The following is a 13,120-nucleotide window of genomic DNA, read 5'->3' as shown; positions in this document are numbered from 1 at the left end:
TGCCAGATGACTTGCCAACATTTATACTCAGTGCGTCATCCAGTGAAAGCGAGCATGCCATACTACCCCATCCACTTGCGTTGTCATGGACTCACACCCCAGACCCCCCTGCACATCAGTGCTCCAAAAGAGTTTGTCCACTTACTGTGCCCATTCCTCTTACATTTTTCTCGCAAAGTGCCACACTTGACTCTTGTCCAGTTTAAACTCCATCTATCACTTGTCCAGCTGTATATTAAACTAAACTATATTCTGCTGTATCTATGACAGCCTTCCTTACTATCCACAACTCCACAAAGTTCTGTGTCATCTGCAACTCTACTGAACACCTACATTTCAACCAGGTCGTTTACAGTGTATATCTCAGAAACAGAGACCCTAGCAATGATCCCCGCAGAACACCACTGGTCACAGTCTGCCAGTCAAAGTAACACCCCTCCATCACAACACTCTCTCTTCCATGGCCAAGCTAATTTTGAATTCAACTGATCAAATTTCAATGGATTCCATATACCTTAATCTTCTGGATCAACAAACCATGATGGACCTTGTCGATTGTTTTACTGATGTTCACATAGACAATGTCCATTGCCCCATCCTCATTGATCATCTTCATCTGCCCTGCCCTCAATCATATTTGTCATCTCAAAAAAAATCAATCAAGTTTGTTAGACATTGCCTTCCACACACAAACCCATGCCTATTGTCACTAGTAGCTGCACCCTAGGTGGAGGTGGCTTGGTAAAGCCCCAACCTTATAAAGCACACACACATTTGAGCAACATAGTTTACTCCAATATTTTTGTCCTGAGAGCTCATAATTCATCCATTTTGCAACATTTTATTTTATACTACATCTTTTCAATTTTCTAGCAAATCTATTGTTAAACAACTTGCCAATCACTTACAGAAAATCATTACAAATTACATCTGTTGCTATGTGAATGAAGGCAATGGAGAGAGACTGAAGCGAGTGGATATATGTGTTTTATTCAACAAAAATTATCAGCAGGGATCATATTGAAACCCTTTCGGAGGAAGAGGCCTGTTCGACCCAATATTACATGACATTTTACACGCTGAAAGTCAATAGAAAATTCTATAGTTACAATTATCTACAGTGCTTCCTTTGAATTACACATAATTTTCACACCTCCTTTTTCACACCTATACTCCAGACACCGAAAGTGAATATTAATTGGCATTGTCTTGTTTTTCAATGCACTGCTGTCCATAGCTTCAGGAAGCTATTCTCCAAGGATGCATTTTAAATTTAATCTGCAATCCACATTCAGGACTAAAGATTGGTTGCTGAAGTTGATGTTTGCTATATACCCTAATTCCAGAATATGCCTCACCACATCTAATGCATTTATGTTATAGATGCCATTAGTTACTTTAAGACAAGTCCAATAATATTGTGAAATATGACTTCCCTTTGACAAATGCATTAATATTGCCCTTACTTAATCCAAACATGTTCTCAATGTTCACTCACTTCATCTCAGTTCTTGGATTTAATAGATGGAGATTGCATTTGTTGGTAATATAAAGTTGCAATAAATCACATCAAAGCAAAAATAATCATACCCTTTCCTTCTCCAAATTAAACTAAAACACGTTTTGTACTTTGATATAAAAATAATTAACATTAGGCAATCCAACAAAATAGTATTAATAAAGTTATTTGTGTTTTAGGAGATAAGTTGATTTAGATTTAAACAATAAACTATGAAAGCACACTCTCAAAGGCCGTCATGGACTTAATCTTCCCAGAGATAAGTCTCAGTATAAGCAGGAAACGTCAAGTATTCAAAATTCACATTTGCTTCTAGAGGCAGGTGGCTTTCAAAATGTTCATATTGACAATGAACTAATTCTATTTCTGATATGATAATGATAGAAAACATTGCAATATCAAAACAAAAGGCAGTGCATTTTGCATGAAAAGCTAAGTTTTATAAAAATAATAATTTAGATTTAATCAGTCTGTAGTGAGCATTTTAAATTTAGTTGTGCTTTATAGGAACCAAAAACTAATGCATTCCCTAAACAAAGTTTTTATTTCAAAGTAACTAAAAAATGTGATACACTAAACTTTAAGAAAAATCAAAAAGGTTCCCAAATTAAGCTAAAGACTAAAACTTAAAAATCCAAGCCCTAAGTATGTGGCCGGTATTATGTTAAATAAACTGCATAAATCAGATGTAAATCAATAATTGCCTGAGTAATTATACTAGAGCACGTGATCCAATTTAGCCATTCTAATGTGCATTTGTAAGAATTAATCACTGAAGTTATATTTCTCAAGTTTGTGGTATGGAGTATAGTCTCTTTTTATGATCTCTCCTTGTAACAGTGACAGAAGGTGAGGATTAGAACTTCCAAGGGAACTACCGGTATGTTGCCTTAACTTCACTCTGCAAGAATAAGATTTTGCTGAAGTTCATAGTACTTTACTAGCAGAATATTCTTTGGGGAATTATCAACTTTAAAAATACAATTATTGCAGTTACAGTAATTATATTTCTGTACAAATAATGTTTAATGACAGTATAAACCAGAGGACACAATTCTAAAAGACATATAGAGAGAGATCCTCTTGTTGAAAAAGACAGGGGAATTTGAGAGACCACTTAAAAAAAATCATACAAGGTCTTGGATTATACCACAGCCAGGGAATTATGGATACAAGTTATTGCTTCAACAACAACTGGACTATTGTGTCTAGTCCTGTAAATTATGACTTATGAAAGATGTCAAGGCTATGGAAGGGATCAAAGAGATTTACTAGTATTAGTCCAGGGACACATGGATTTACAAGACTGCTGTTATCCTTGGAATATAGAAGGTTCAGAGGGAAAATCATGGAAGCAATTAAAATCATGAGGGCGAAAACACAGAATAACAGATCTTCCACTGGCAGAAGAGTCGAGGATAAGGGGTAAAAAATGAAGGTGATCAGCAAAGAATATCATAAGGAATATCATTTATATAGCAACTGGTTCTAGCTTAGAACACACCAGCTCAGGGACTCATGGGGGCACATTCAATCCTGACATTCAAAAGGAAGCTCAATAAGTGCTTGAAAGGAAAATAAAAACACAGGACTATTGAAAGGGGCCAGGGAGTCACACAGACTGTGATCATATAGAGCTGGAAGGGGTTCAAAGGACAACATTTACTCCTTCCAAGCCATATCGCTATGGTGATTTTGGTCTAACATAGCAAACTGTATGTTTGCTATGCTACCCAAAGATAACAAAGCATGCATGTTATTGCCAATTACCTAATTCCACAGTTTTCTGTCCTCATCTTTTGGGGAACACAGGCACACCTCATGCTGGTGCCTTGTGTCATAATGGATGATTCACTCAGAAACCACAAACCCATGTAGTACCTATCTCCCATTCTTACTGACCATATCAATCAAGTGTGTCATTCATGACATGTCATGTTATTGAAAAGCAGGTCTGTTGTTCTCAGCTCCATTTGGCAGATGATTTTAAACTCTGCAATTAGTTTATAAGCAGAGAATATAAGATTTGGTGTGGGTTTATCCATGTTGAAGACTGATACAGACTTGTCATCACTCAGAAGCAAGATTCTTACAATTTGACCAATCCAAGGCCACCTGCCCAATTCTTTATCATTACGTGTGTACATTAACAAATTGCCTGCTGGATGAAATTGGTGAGTTGCTGCTGTGAATAAGTAGGGTGTGGGCTGAGCATAAGCTAGACAGACTCCATACACCCTTGAATAGTGTCTTGCAGGTAGATAGACTTTAAGGTCCTATCTAATAATTTTGAGATCAGATTCTATTTATGTAAGTTATGAGAATATTCTGCAATCTACTTGCACATCCTGCAGATCTTGTTGGAGAACATCATTCTGGGTTGTTACATTATGAAACAGTTGAACACATTCTATTACAGTGTGAAACACACAAGATTGAAAGAACTCCAATGCAGGCTACATTACAAACTTTGGGGGTTGATAGGTTTCATTTAAAAAAATTTTAAGTTATGTGAGTGACTTTAATTTAATACACAGGATCGACATTCATTACTTACAATCCATAAGGCTTTTCTGGTGTAATTTAGCTTTAATTTGAAAAGAAAAGTAGTAAGGTTTTTTCCCTTAATTCTCTACTCCACTCTCCAGTACAGTTAGTGGCAGTAATGCACCTTTAAGTTGGGCTGACCGTCACCTTTAAAAGTCAAAAGGAGAGAAGAAGAAAGCACAGCGACACCTGTACTTTCTTAGTGTTTGTAAAGATTCGGCACGTCATCTAAAACTTTGACAAGCTTCTACAGATGTGCAATGGAGAGTTTATTGACTGGTTGCATCACGGCCTGGTATGCAAGCACCAATGCCCTTGAACTGAAATACCTTCAAGAAGTAGTGGATATGGCTCAGTCCATCACAGGTAAAGCACTCTTCACCATCTACATGGAGTGCTGTCACAGGAAAGTAGTATCCATAGCAAGGACCCCCACAATCTAGGCCATGCTCTCTTCTTGCTGCTGTCATCAGGAAGGTGGTACAGGAGCCTCAGGGCCCACACCACCAGCTTCAGGAATAGTTATGGTCCCTCAAACATCAGGCTCTTAAACCATAGGGAATAACTTCACTCAACTTCACGCACTCCATTACTGAACTGTTCCCACAATCTATGGACTCACGTCAAAGGTTTCAAAGGTACATTTAATGTCAGAGAAATGTATACATCCTGAAATGCTTTTTCTTCGCAAACATCCACAAAAATAGAGGAGTGCTCCCCAAAGACTAAACGGCAGTTAAACGTTAGGACCCCAAAGTCCCCCCCCCCAGCTCTCCTCCCTCCCACGCTCAAGTGGCAGCAAGCAACAATTCCCCCTCCCCTCACCAGCAAAATAAAAAGCATCGGCACCCACCAACATGCACTCAAGCGTGCAGCAAAGCAACAGCAAAGACACAGACTTGCAGTATCCCACTCATTCACCCGCTATTTGACATACTACAGGCTCTCTCTCTCTGCCCCTAATAAGGGGAAAAGAAGTGCCTCCATTTCATCTCATGTTCTTGATATTTATTATTTATTTCTTCTTATTATTTTTCTTTCTTTTTGTTTTTGCACAGTTTGCAGTCTTTTGCACACTGGTTTTTCATGGTGCAGTCTGTCATTGATTCTATTGTGTTCCTTGGGTTTTCTGAGTACATCGGTGCGGGCAGCGGGCAGCGGAGCGGGAGTAAGGAGTGCTTGTGATCGACAGACGACTGGAGATCGGAGGATCAGCCGTTGTAGGAAGGCCGAGACCCTCGGACCTACCTGGAGAATACCTCAGGAGGAAGGTAAAGCTGCGGAAGCACGGATGACGTCAGCGACGAGCGCGGGCTTTAAAAAGTGACCCACTTTCAGGAGCGGGCAGCGTCGGCGCGGGCAGCGGAGTGTGCAGGAGCAGAGTGCTGGGCTTTGGCTCCACGGGCTTCGGCGCAAGAGGACTTCGACAAGAAGCCTGTTTTTCATTTATTCTGACTAATCTAGGATCAGGTAATGGGGGAGACAGTCAGAGCAGTGGTGTGCTCCGTATGTGGGAGGTCAGGGTCAACACAGTTGTTCCTGATGACCACACCTGCAATAGGTACATCCAGCTGCAGCTCCTATCAGACCGAGTTAGGGAACTGGAGCAGGAGCTGGATGAACTACAGATCATTCGGGAGGCAGAGGCAGAGATAGATAAGAGTTATCGGGAGGTAGTCACACCAAAAAGACAGGAGGTAGGCAAATGGGTAACAGTCAAGAGAGGCAGGGGGAGCAGACAGAGAGAGAGAAGAGCACCCCTGTGGCCGTTCCCATCAACAATAAGTATACCGTTTTGGATACTGTTGGTGGGGATGACCTACCAGGGACAAGCTGTAGTGGTCCTGTCTCTGGCACTGAGGTTGGACCCTTGACTAGGATAGGGAGGAGGGAAGAGAAGAGAGCGGTATTGATAGGGGATTCTATAGTCGGAGGGCAGATAGGAGATTTTGTGGGGAAGATTGGGAGTCTCGGATGGTATGGTGCCTCCCTGGTGCCGGGGTCCGGGACATCTCAGATCGGGTGCAGGTTATTCTCGAGAGGGAGGGCAAGAATCCAGATGTTGTGGTCCATGTAGGGACCAATGACGTGGGTAGGATGAGTGAGGGGGTCCTGTGTAGGGAGTTCAGGGAGTTAGGTGCGAAGCTGAAGAGCAGGACCTCCAGGGTAACAATCTCAGGATTGCTACCTGTGCCACGTGCGAGTGAGGCAAGGAACAGAAGGATTATAAAGATTAATACGTGGCTGAGAGGATGGTGCAGGAAGGAGGACTTCAGGTTTGTAGATAATTGGGCTTTGTTCCAGGGAAGGTGGGATCTGTTCCGAAGGGACGGTTTACACCTGAACTGGAGCGATACTAACATTCTTGCAGGGAAGTTTGCTAGTGCTTCTTGAGGGGGTTTAAACTAAATTTGCAGGGGTGGGGATCCAGAATGTGAGGGAGGATAGCGAGAGGAAGAATAAAGGACAGGTGGGGACTACACGGTTCCGGAATATTAAGTGTGTAGTAGAGGAAGGTGGGGCAGAAAAAGTGATAAGGAGGACTCATGTACAGAGGGATGGTCTGACGGAACATGGAGTTAAATGTGTTGAAAGACTAAGTAAATTTAGGAAGGACAGCAAAATTCTAGGGGCATATAGCCCGATGGGAGTTCAGGGAGCTGGGTTAAGCACAATAGGCAGCGATTCAAACAGAGAGAGGAGAAATGGGTTAAAAATTCTATATCTGTTTGCACGAAGTGTCAGAAATAAGGTGGATGAACTTGAAGCCCTGGTGCGAATAGGTAACTATGATGTTGTTGGGATAACGGAGACATGGCTGCAGGGAGATCAGACCTGGGAAATGAATGTACAAGGGTATATGTGCTATCGTAGAGACAGAAATGTGGGCAGAGGGAGTGGGGTGGCCCTGTTGGTGAGGAATGAGATTCAGTCCTTTGCAAGGGGGGACCTAGGGTCAGGCAAGTAGAATCTGTGTGGATAGAACTGAGGAACAGTAAGGGCAAAAGGACCCAAATGGGTGTTGTCTACAGGCCACCAAACAGTAGCATGGACATTGGGTGCAAGTTGAATAGGGAGTTAACATTGGCATGTGGCAAAGGTAATATCGCAGTCATTATGGGGGATTTCAACATGCAGGTGAACTGGGAGAATCAGGTTGGTGCTGGACCACAGGATAGGGAGTTTGTAGAGTGCCTACGGGATGCATTCTTGGAACAGCTTGTACGAGAGCCGACCAGGGACAAGACTATTCTGGATTTAGTGTTATGTAATGAACAGGATTTGATAAGCGATCTCGCAGTAAAGGAGCCATTAGGAGGTAGTGATCACAATATGATAAGCTTTTATCTGCAATTTGAGAAGGATAAGGGCAGCTCGGAGGTGTCAGTGTTGCAGATGAACAGGGGAAACTATGGAGCCATGAGGAAGGAGCTGGCCAAAGTTGACTGGACGGATAGCCTAGCAGAAAAGGCAGTGGAACAGCAATGGCAGGTATTCTTGGGAATAATGCACAAGGTGCAAAATCAGTTCATCCTCCAGAGAAGGAAGGATTCAAAGGGGGGGAAAGGGGCCACAGTGGTTGACAAAGGAAGTCAGAGATTGCATAGCATTAAAAAAAAAGGAAATATGATAGAGCTAAGGTGAGTGGGAGGACAGATGATTGGGAAGTTTATAAGGAACAACAGAACTTAACTAAAAAGACAATATGGGGAGAAAAAATGAGGTGCGAACGCAAGCTAGCCAGAAATATAAAGGAAGATAGCAAAAGCTTTTTTAGGTATGTGAAGAGAAAGAAGATAGTTAAGAACAATGTTGGGCCCTTGAAGAATGAATTGGGTGAAATTATTATGGGAAACAGAGAAATGGCAGAAGAATTTAATGAGTACTTAAGATCTGTTTTCACTAAGGAAGACACAAGCAATCTCCCAGATGTATGGATGGGCCAAGGACATAGGGTAACAGAGGAAATGAAACAGATTGACATTCAGAAGGAAACGGTGATGAGAAGACTGATGGGACTGAAGGCTGACAAATCCCCAGGTCCAGATGGTCTGCACCCTAGGGTACTAAAGGAGGTGGCCCTGGAAATTGTGGATGCATTGGTAATCATTTTCCAATGTTCCTTAGATTCAGGATCAGTTCCTGAGGATTGGAGAATGGCTAATGTTATCCCACTTTTTAAAAAAGGAGGGAGGGAGAAAACAGAGAACTATCTATCTGTCAGCCTGACATTGGTGGTGGGAAAGATGCTAGAGTCCATCATTAAGGATGAAATAGTGGCATATCTAGATAGCAGTGATAGGATTGGGCCGAGCCAGCATGGATTTACCAAGGGTAAATCATGCTTGACTAATCTGTTGGAGTTTTTCGAGGATGTAACCAGGAAGTTAGACGGGGAGATCCAGTGGATGTAGTGTACCTCGATTTTCAAAAGGCATTTGATAAGGTCCCACATAGAAGATTGGTGGGTAAAATCAAAACTCAGGGCATCGGGGGGAAGGCATTGACATGGATAGAAAACTGGTTGGCAGATAGAAAGCAAAGGGTAGCGGTGAATGGGTGTTTCTCGGAATGGCAGGTGGTGACTAGTGGGGGTACCACAGGCTCGGTATTGGGACCACAGCCATTTACCATTTACGTTAACGATTTGGATGAAGGCATAAAAAATAACATCAGCAAATTTGCTGATGATACTAAGCTGGGTGGCAGTGTGACATGTGATGAGGATGTTAGGAGAATTCAGGGTGACTTGGATAGGCTGGGTGAGTGGGCAGATACTTGGCAGATGGCGTTTAATGTGAATAAGTGTGAGGTTATCCACTTTGGGAGTAAGAACAGGAAGGCAGATTATTATCTGAACAGTGTAGAGTTGGGTAAGGGAGAAATACAAAGAGATCTCGGAGTCCTTGTTCATCAGTCACTGAAGGTGAATGAGCAGGTGCAGCAGGCAGTGAAGAAGGCTAATGGAATGTTGGCCTTTATTACAAAGGGAATTGAGTACAAGAGCAAGGAAATCCTCTTGCATTTGTACAGAGCCCTGGTGAGACCACACCTGGAGTACTGTGTACAGTTTTGGTCTCCAGGGTTAAGGAAGGACATCCTGGCTGTAGAGGAAGTGCAGCGTAGATTCAGGAGGTTAATTCCTGGGATGTCTGGACTGTCTTACGCAGAGAGGTTAGAGAGACTGGGCTTGTACACGCTGGAATTAAGGAGATTGAGAGGGGATCTGATTGAAACATATAAGATTATTAAGGGATTGGACAAGATAGAGGCAGGAAATATGTTCCAGATGCTGGAAGAGTCCAGTACCAGAGGGCATGGTTTGAGAATAAGGGGTAGGTCATTTAGGACAGAGTTAAGGAAAAACTTCTTCTCCCAGAGAGTTGTGGGGGTCTGGAATGCACTGCCTCGGAAGGTAGTGGAGGCCAATTCTCTGGATGCTTTCAAGAAGGAGCTAGATAGGTATCTTATGGATAGGGGAATCAAGGGATATGGGAACAAGGCAGGAACAGGGTATTGATAGTAATTGATCAGCCATGATCTCAAAATGGCGGTGCAGGCTCGAAGGGCCGAGTGGTCTACTTCTGCACCTATTGTCTATTGTCTATTGTCTAAAATGAATCCTGGGGTTGGAAATATGGTGACATATATCTACTTTGATAATCAATTTATTTTGAACTTTGAGTAAATACCTTTCACCCCGCATTAAAACAGCATTACAAGAGCATCTTTATCCAGCAGGCTGTAACTGTACCTGAAGGCGATTTGCTCTTTTGATAAGCAATTGGGAATGAGGAATAAATGTAGGTCATGCCAATTACACCACTTTCATAAATGAGAGAAGAAGTTGAACATGTTTATTTGTGCATAATGAAGGAATGGTGTATAAATCTAATTCTGCAATATTAACTTGGAGGCATGAGTTCAAATTCCACCATTGGGATTTGATGATGTGAATTTAAATTTACATAATTATCTGGAATAAAACAGTAATATCAATAATAGTGACCAAGAAAACATCTAAACATAGAACATTGGACATCATAGGATAGTACAGGTTCTTCAGCCCACAATTTTGTGCCAACCTTTTAACCTACTCTAATATCAATCCACATCTTCCGGCCTACACAGATCTCATCCGCATGCAATCTCAGATTTTCTCAAATATCCCTAATGTATTTGCCTCTACCACCACTCCTGGAATGGTATTACATGCATTCACCACTCTCTGTGTAAAATATTTATCACTAACATCCTCCCTATACCTTCCTCCAAACCACTTAAAATTATGCTCCCTGATATTAGCTATTTTTGCCCTGAGAAGCTGTCTTTGGCTATCCACTGAAAGAATGCTTCTTATCATCTTGTACACCTCTATCAAGTCAGTTCTCATCCTTCCATCCAAAGTGAATCAATTCACACTTCCCCAGTTTGAACTTGGTCTGCCACTTCCCAGCCCAGCTCTGCACCCTGTCAATGTCCTGGTGTAACCTACAGCAAGCTTCTACAATATCCACAGCTCAACCAACCTTTGTGTCATCTGCAAACTTACTAACCCACTCTTCCATTTCCTCATAAAAATCACAAAGAGCCCCAGAAGAGATCCCTGTGGGAGATTACGTCACTGAACTCCAGGCAGAATACATTCCATCTACAACCACCCTCTGCCTTCTATGGGCAAGCTGAACCTGGACCCACACAGCCAGCTTTCCCTGGATTCCATTCCTCCTAACTTTCGAATGAGCCTACCGGGGGAACCTTATCAAACATCTGATTAAAATCCATATACACATATCCACTGCTCTACCTTCACCGATCTGCTTTGTCAAATCCTCAAAGAATTCAATCAGGCCAGGAGGCATGATCACAAAGTTCATAGTAAATTTATTATCAAAGAGTGTGTGTGTGTGAGTGTGTGTGTGTGTGTGTGTGTGTATGTATATGCACACACACACTCACACACCATATACCATATTCCATCTTGAGATTCATTTTCTTGCACCATCCACAGTACAACAGAATCAATGAAAATCTACACACAAAGACTCACAACCAATATTCAAAAGAAGACAAACTGCACAAATAAATAATCAATCAATCAATTAATTAATTAATACTAAGGACATGAATTGTCGGCTCCTTGAAAGTGAGTCCATAGGTTGTGGAATCAGTTCAGTGTTGAGGTGAATGAATTTATCTATGCTGGTTCAGAAGCCTGCCCCTCAGAAAGCCATGCTATTGCTAATCAGACTATGCATCTCCAAATGCTCATAAATCCTGTCTCTAAAAATGTTATCAAATAACTTGTTCACACTCGCCACTGAAGTAAGACTCACTGGTCTGTATATCTCAGGGTTACCCCTGTTCCCTTTCTTGAACAAAGGAATAACATTTGCACCTTTAAATCATCTGGTACCAATCCTGTGGCCAGTGAGAAATCGAAGATCATCGCCAAAGGCACAGCAATCTCTTCCTTTGCATGCTGTAGTAACCTGAGGTATATCCCATTCGGTCCTGGGTTCTCATCTATCCAACCATTTTTCCAAAAGTTCCAGAACATGCTTTTCTTAACGTTGACATGTTCTAGCAAATCAGTCTGTTCTACAGTGCCCTCACAACTGTGAAGGTCCCTGTCACTGGTGAATACTGAAGAAAAGAATCAATTAAGGACCTCACATACCTTCTTGTTTCCTCTTTTGTCCCTGATTAGTCCTACCTTCACTCCAGTCATCCTACTGTTCTGCACATACGTGTGGAATGCAGAATACAGAACACAGTACAGTACAGTACAGGAACTGGCTATTGGGCCCACAATGTTGTGCTAAACCAGCTAAGAAGCAAATCAAAGACACCCAAACACTAATCCCTCCTGCCTATACCATGTCCATATCCCTCACATCCATGTGCCTATCCAAACATCTCTTAATAGCCTCTCCGTGGATTGTCACCTTGTCGTGGTGGAGAAGCTTGTGTGGTCCTGAGATCCCGAGAGCGATGCTGTCTGGAGCTGTGCTCCTGGTAGGGTCACCCATGGCGATAAGGTCAAGGGTAAGGTCCCTGACAAAGAACAATCCAACCAAGACCTCAACTGTGGAACAGGCGGACAAAGTTACTTGGAACTCAAAAGCTGTGAAGGCGGATGAAGGCTGCAACAAATCCATCAGCTCCAATCATCATGGTTTCCATGCCATTGGAATCAGTTGGTTGATTTGTAAAGTACCGTGTGTTTCTTGGGAGTGCAACATCAAGTACACATTAAACAAATACACGCACAGGCGTCTTCGCTCTGTGATACATCAATGGGACAAAGACCATCATCCTCGACCTCAAGGAATAGCCACGATGACGAAAAGCCTCTTATTCAGTTGTCTCTACCACTATACCGAGCAACGCATTCCAGGCATCCATGACTCTCTGAGGAAAGAACTTACCTCTCACTTCCCCCTTGAACCTACCCCCTCCAATGCCTTTGGGTTTTCTACAGGAAAGGATACAGTATTCTACTGTTTTTTCATAATCTGTCCTAACTGTATAACTACAGCAATATAGTTGACTGTTGAATGAAATAGCTTAGTAAGCATTCAGTTCCCAGGTATCAAGAATGGATAATAAATGCTGACTAGAAATAAGCACAATGCTAGAGAACAACTATAAAGTAAAACAAAAAAACTGCTGTGTCAGATAAAGGGGGAGGGCTGAAATATTACAGAGAGCCCCTGCAGGGAATTGACGTTTGTGTTTTGGTTCCAGATTGCAGCATCTGCAGTCTCTTGTGCCTCCAACAATATTCTGGTTAAAAATAGCTTCAGGAATAGAAAGGAATAAATGATGTGCAAATGAACGAAAATATCAGTGTTTGATTGTAATGAATCTGGCAATAAACAGAACTGTCAATATCAATTTACTCCTATTGCATAATTTAGAGTAGAAAAATATCCTGATCCGCAGTCTAAGAGTAATGCTCTGATATATCTCCTACTTCTGTTAACCTGCCTCATTTCCTGGGTCTGGGAAACTCTGCTGAGGTGCAGAAACAGTCAAAAGATCATTAAA

At 42.0% G+C, this 13,120-nt stretch overlaps 1 protein-coding gene across 12 annotated transcripts in view; it reads right to left on the bottom strand.

Annotated features, from left to right (window-relative positions):
• anks1b (ankyrin repeat and sterile alpha motif domain containing 1B) overlaps nt 1–13,120 on the bottom strand; it is an 864,202-nt gene that overhangs the window by 390,728 nt on the left and 460,354 nt on the right. The gene's annotated exons all lie outside the window — the stretch shown is intronic.

This window comes from Hypanus sabinus, chromosome 13, assembly GCF_030144855.1.
Source record: "Hypanus sabinus isolate sHypSab1 chromosome 13, sHypSab1.hap1, whole genome shotgun sequence".
Classification (NCBI taxonomy): Eukaryota; Metazoa; Chordata; class Chondrichthyes; order Myliobatiformes; family Dasyatidae; genus Hypanus; species Hypanus sabinus.
This window is presented reverse-complemented; position numbering and strand designations above follow the sequence as displayed.